This window comes from Triticum dicoccoides, chromosome 4A, assembly GCF_002162155.2.
Source record: "Triticum dicoccoides isolate Atlit2015 ecotype Zavitan chromosome 4A, WEW_v2.0, whole genome shotgun sequence".
NCBI lineage: Eukaryota > Viridiplantae > Streptophyta > Magnoliopsida > Poales > Poaceae > Triticum > Triticum dicoccoides.
Window position 1 is genome coordinate 721,630,721 of NC_041386.1, and position 6,479 is coordinate 721,637,199.

Consider the following 6,479-nt stretch of genomic DNA (forward strand, 5'->3'; position numbering starts at 1 on the left):
TTGGATTGTCATCATATGCCTTGCATTAAACAACGGATGGAGTAAAAGGCAAATTATTGGGAAAAAACTATATATAGCCTCACCGTTGGGTGACCCCTGCCTCCACCACCACCCCAAGGACCAGCCGTGATGATCTTCCCGGCTTGATTGATGTAAGAGAAGGAAAGCGTATCGATGCAGTCACCAGAGCGGATCGTCATACTTCGTAAACGCTGAGGTATGTCATCTATGTCGTGCATGGTACCTATATTAAGTCCACCCCACGATCCTACCTTCGTGGGAGTCCTAAGTTTTGTAAGCTGTATGAGCGAAGCTATATTAGCACTATTGTTTATGCTTATGTTGGTGTGAAAATTTTGGGATGTTGCTCAGAAAAAAAGATGAAGAAAACCATAGCAAAGTAAAAAAGTAGCTGATGACACACCTTCCCCCCTGATATCGACCCGCCAGGATTGATTACCAATGCACGAGATAACTGGGTCAAAGTCTCTGTCTCATTCAGCTTAATGATAATATCTCCTATACTGGGTCTATTGTATCGATCGGACTCTACACAACTCAAAGCTATTTGGATGCATGTCTTCACTTGTTCAGCGTAAGATTCCAGTGCATCACTTGATGTTTCTTATAGCCTATTTCTCCAGTTCGCATGTACCTAGAAGTTTGGACCATAAATGATGGCAATACATTAGGAAAACACAAAGTAATATATGCAGCAAAAAAGCTAAATTATTTCAACTCCATGATTTGAGGAAACAGTTCATCTTACATGGTCAATGAATTCTCGGGCAGACATATCAGCAATCTGAGAGTAACCCTTATGTCCTGTCATTATCTTTATGATTATTACACCCAGGCTAAATATGTCCAACTTATTTGAAACCAACTGGCGATCTATGTATTCTGGCGGCAAGTAACCACTGCAACACATGTCATATATGTTATTTGGTTCGATACGTCTACTACATACAGAATCCCAAGTTAACAGGAAAGTTCTGTTGACATCTGAAGAATTCAGCTTACAATGTTCCTACGGAGCTTGTCGTGATCTGTGTAAGTCCATCTCCATAGAGTTTTGACAATCCAAAGTCAGCAATTTTCGCTGTCATATTCTCATCCAGCAATATGTTGGCCGGTTTCAAATCCAAATGGTAAATAGGAGGCTGTAGCTCCTCGTGAAGGTATTTCAAACCATCACAAATGCCTTTAATTACCGCATAGCGTGTGTCCCAACTGTGTCCACTAAATTCATCTGTAGTAACAACGGAAACAGAGTGTTCTCAGTGTAATCTGAAGAAAAATTCATTGACATCATATTTAGTCCCTCCGTCTCATAATATAAAAGCGTTTCTTACACAAGTGTAGTGTCAAAAACGCTGCTATATTATGTCACGGAGAGAGTACAAATTAATAGAGCACCTTCCCACCTTGAAGAAAATTGTCTAGGCTTCCGTTTTGCATGTACTCAAAACAGAGCGCCCTGTTTGTCTTATCACAAAGAACCATCTTTCCATTGTAAGGTACATATTCTCGCTGAGTTTCGTGGCAATAGCCAACTAACTTCATAATATTGTGGTGCTGGAGACTTGCAAGATTAAGATACTCCTTCTCAAATTGCTGATCATCAAGTCCTGGCATGTGATGAAGCATCTTGACAGCAATAGTTTCCCCATCATCATGCACCCCCTGTTTAATATCTAACGCTGTTTCATCTTCTGTGTGCAGAAATATATGTAAAATGCATATTTGATCCTAACGGAAAAATGGTCCCGGTCATAAATATGTGGTGACCTGCATTGTAGTGGTCCAGGTATAACTGTATACCATGAAATCTGTGTTGGAATCTTACCATGTAAACACTTCCGTAAGCACCCAGGTATAACTGTATACCATGAAATCTGTGTTGGAATCTTACCATGTAAACACTTCCGTAAGCACCCGCACCAAGTTTTCGGTCCACAGAGAAATCGTCCGTGATAGCTTTTAACAAATGGAACGGCACAGGACTAGGCGCCACTGCCCCATGCTCCATGTTATTTGCTTAACCTGGAAGAAGAGACAATCAATGGATCTTCACAAATCATATCGAAAGTGAACCCATTTTCCTACCAATTGTAGATCAGTACTGTACGTAAGTACCTAGGCAAAGCAGAAGTAGAGCGTTCTCAGGGCTGGAGAGAGCAATACTAACCTTGAGGTGAAGGCCAGCCTGCAGAAAGAACTAGGATGTATGGTGCTGGTCGATGCCGCAGAGCAGTAGTCGTAGTTGGTTGATACGGAACCAGCAGCTCGGTTGAGTTGCTGAGGTCCAGATCTGAGATCTAAAGCAAAGCTATACTATTATGTATTACCGTGTCAGCCTAACCTACGCCGGCACTGCCTTCGAAAACAACAAAAATAAACTTATGCGACCAAGCACACCCTTCCTTGAACAAAACAAACTATGCGAGCACGGGCACCAGCTGGACATGCACCTGCTTTCAAGCAGGGCCGGTCCTGATATTTTGCCGGTCCGGGGCGAAACTATAATTTGGAGCCCTTAAAATAATCACTCTAAGAATACATGATCACATAAGTGCACAAATCCGACAGGACATGTATTTTGTGAGTAGAATGGTCGACCGAGTTTTATACCGCCAAATTTCAGAATGTTTTGAATTTTTCTAATACTTTTTAAAAAATTAGTATTCGTACGGGTGTAGATGGAACCATGTTTACCTTTGTATTTTCGAAAAGAAGCATTCATATCAAATAATTTATACATATTACCTTCAAAATTTCATCTAACAATCATCAATAAAATTCACTTATGATTGAGTCGATGGCTCCTCTCAGTAATTCTATCAAGTTAACCACACTTTGTTTTCTTTTTCCTCTTTTTATCAAATGCAAGTATTCTAGGAGTAGGCGACATTACGACACACAACTCAAATTAAATAAATAAATTACATCAAAGTTTGAACACCACAAAGCTATGCATCAAGCATGCGTGCCAATATAAAATACTCAATTAGCAATATAGATATGGGAAATAGGTAATATTACCTCAGATCATTTGGATCAGTGTCCGTTATCACCTGATCGGGAGATCCGCGATGTTGCGATTTATATTGATGTATGATGGAAGGCGCTCAGCGATCTGCATCACTGTGTGTGTGTCAATCGCGTGAAGAGCGGAGCAGATCCAGTGGAGTTAATCGACTTGGCAACTCGTGAACTTCATCAGCACTGCGTGCCCTACCATGGTCGTCCTCCCCTTGGAGTCTAGCATGAACGCCGCTCCCACGTCCGCCCCCACCACCGGCTTGCGGTTGTCGCCGCCGCCGATGTAGGAGGAGAAAGCTGCGACGGCGAGACCAGGCTGCCCATTGCTTGTTCGGCGATGACCATAGGAGATTGGGGAATAGATTGAATAAGGAAGGTCATAGAGATGAGAAGGAAACCCAATAATCTGTCTAGGGCAAGGCAACCAGGCTAAGCATTTTCTTGTTTGAGAGAAGCGTACAGGCTAAGGGCATGTACAATGGTTCTATCTTAGCAATGCCACGTAGGATAGATGACGAGGTGGAGGAGAGAGAACTCATAAGAAAAGACTTGTCTTCTCTTATTTAAGAGAAGACAAGAGGTGATCTCTTAGCACAATATGTCTCACCATATTTTTAGGAATTACTAGTTATTGAAGATAAGGCTAAGATATGACCCATTGTAGACAAATTTTTTTGTCATCTCTAAATCACATGCAAGACTTAAGATAAGACTATCTTATCAACCATTGTACATGCCCTAACAAATCAAATCCCAACAATGGGGCTAACCGGCGCCTGCAGCCGCGTTAGCTGGGCTCGGCCCGTTTTGCTTTTTTTTTTTCTTCTGCTTTTAGGAAAAAGTCAAAAAGTGCATGAACGAGGTATCGAACCAGGAACCACTTCGCCGCAAGCGCTAGGGTCTAGCCACTCGGCCACGAGCTGATTTGCGTAAATATATTTCAGTCTCCTCTTCTATTTGTCTACTCCACTTTGGTTTTCTTTTCTCAACCTTTTACAACTTCCGTGAACTTTTTTCAAAGTCAACGAATTCGTTTTCAATGTCGATGAACTTTTTTCAGATCCAATTAAATTTTCTTCAAATCCGATGAACTTTTTCAAATATGATGAACTTTTTTCAAAATTGATGAACTTTTTTTAGAATTGATGAACTTTTTTTCAAATCCGATGAACTTTTTTTAATTTGGATGAACTTTATTCAAATTCGATGAACTTTTTTTGGAAATTTTGATGAACTTTTTTAAAAATTGCAAGAACCATTTCAAATTTGATGAACTTTTCTTAAAATTACACGAACGTTTTGTAGAAAATGATGAACTGTTCTTCAAAGCCAGTGAACATTTTTGAATTCAATTTTTTTTTCTTTTCTTTTTTGTGATTTGTTTTTCATAATATCAACGGTTGACTGTTTTTTTAAGTGTACGGACCTGTAAACGCGATCGATGGAGCAAACACCCAGCGACGGAGGGAACCAGCAATCGATCAATTTAGCGAACACCCATCGACGGAGAGAACCAGGAGCGAACCCATCCCTATATGGGCCGGCCCACGGGGAGATGGTGCGTGGGCGCCAGCTAAGGGAACTGGCGCCCGCAGCGCCAATTAGGAGCTCCCCCAACAATGAGCGTCTTCATGGGCTACCTGCATGCATCTCTGTGTGCGCAGTCTCCCTGGGCCATGGCCTACGTGGATAGTACCTGGATGGGGGCCCTTTGCTTGGGGGGCCCGGGGCGGCCGCCCCCTCTGCCCCTCCTCAGGGCCGGCCTTTCAAGGGGGTGCACTAAACAAAGCAGTAGGTAGTTCTCCCAAGGTGAATGCATCCCAAGCTATGGCCTAACGTTCCACATTTTAGGCCTTAGTTTGCTCATTATTTCTATTGTTATTGTACTCACTCGGGTCCTTTTTACTCCGTGTATTAGATTTCTGTTATTATTTAAGTTGCTAAGTTTGACCAAATTTATATTAGAAAATATTAACATCGTTCATACCTAATGAGTATAATATCAAAATATATTCCAAGATGAATCTCACTTTGGTGTTGTTATGTGAATGCTAATAATTTTTTGTATAAACTTGGTCAAACTTTGATGAGTAATATGCAGAGTAAAAAGTACAGTGGGAATATATTCTTTATTGTACTTTCTACCTTCCAAAACATCGTGGTAAGTCAGCAAGTAAATGGTAGGTAGTTTAGTTTGCATTTTTTTGGTCGAAAGGTTCAGGGTCTATTATAAGTGTTCATTAGAAGTATGAAACACATGAAACGTAATAAAGATTTACCTCAAGTTCCTTAGACCACCGAACAACTACTACCGCCGCTAGAATGAACCGATGTCACTGCTCCCTTAACAGAGCAAGCTGTTTCACCTTGGGTGTGATAATAAAATCACGCTTAGGTGTAATGATCATGTTCGGGGAAAAAGGAGGTTGCCATCACAACAACAGCAACAACAACAACAGCAGAACCCTGGCACTACTTGGGAAAAACTTATAGGTAGAAGCTTACTAGTAGCGCATGTTTATACCCCACGCTACGGCTACTTGTAGCGCGGGTTTATACGCCTCGCTACAACTAAGTTGATAGTATTAGCGCTGGTTTATACCCCTCGGTACTACTAAATGGTTTCTACCATGCTGATACGTCTCCAACGTATCTATAATTTTTTTATTGTTCCTTGCTATTATATTATCTGTTTTCATGTTTTATATGCCTTAATATGCTATTTAATATCCAATGTCAGTTTCTGTTTTTTCCTTGTTTTTGAGCCTCGCAGAAAAGGAATACCAAACAGAGTCCAAACGGAATAAACCTTCGTGATGATTTTTCTTGGACCAGAAAACACCCAGGAGGCTTGGAAACCAAGTCAGAAGAGCCACGAGGTGGCGACAAGGGGGGAGGGTGCGCCCCCTACCTTGTGGGCCCCTCGGTGACCCCCTGACCTAGATCTTCCTCCTATATATTCACATATATTCCCAAACCACTACTACTAGGGAAAACCTTATACACAACATCTTAGCAGTAGCGCTGGACAAAATCATGCGCTACTGCTACTTAGTAACAGCGTGTGTAAACAAACAGTGCTAATGCTACAACTTTAGCAGTAGCGCGTACTAGCTAAAAGCGATGCTGCTATGTCTGAACTGGGCGCACATGGCTAGCCCAACTTAGCAGTAGCGCGTATCCTCGACCAGCGCTACTGCTATTCTCCTTAGCTGAGCGCTTCTACCTAACCCGCGCTACTACTAACCCTACCTTATCCCCCCACGCGTCCGACCCTCTCTCACTCACTCTCCCTCTCAGTCACTCTCGCCCGCGCCGATACCGGTCGTCCGTCCGCCACCGAGGTACTCCCTCCTTCCCTCCCTCCTCCTCCCACCGTGCCCTCCTCCCTCCGCCTCCGGCCGCCCCCTCCTCCCTCCTCCGCCGGCAGCACT

The 6,479-nt window shown here is 42.5% G+C and overlaps 1 pseudogene; it reads right to left on the bottom strand.

Annotated features, from left to right (window-relative positions):
* Positions 1 to 445: 445 nt before the first annotated feature.
* Positions 446 to 2,032, bottom strand: LOC119284253 (annotated as a pseudogene).
* Positions 2,033 to 6,479: the final 4,447 nt, after the last annotated feature.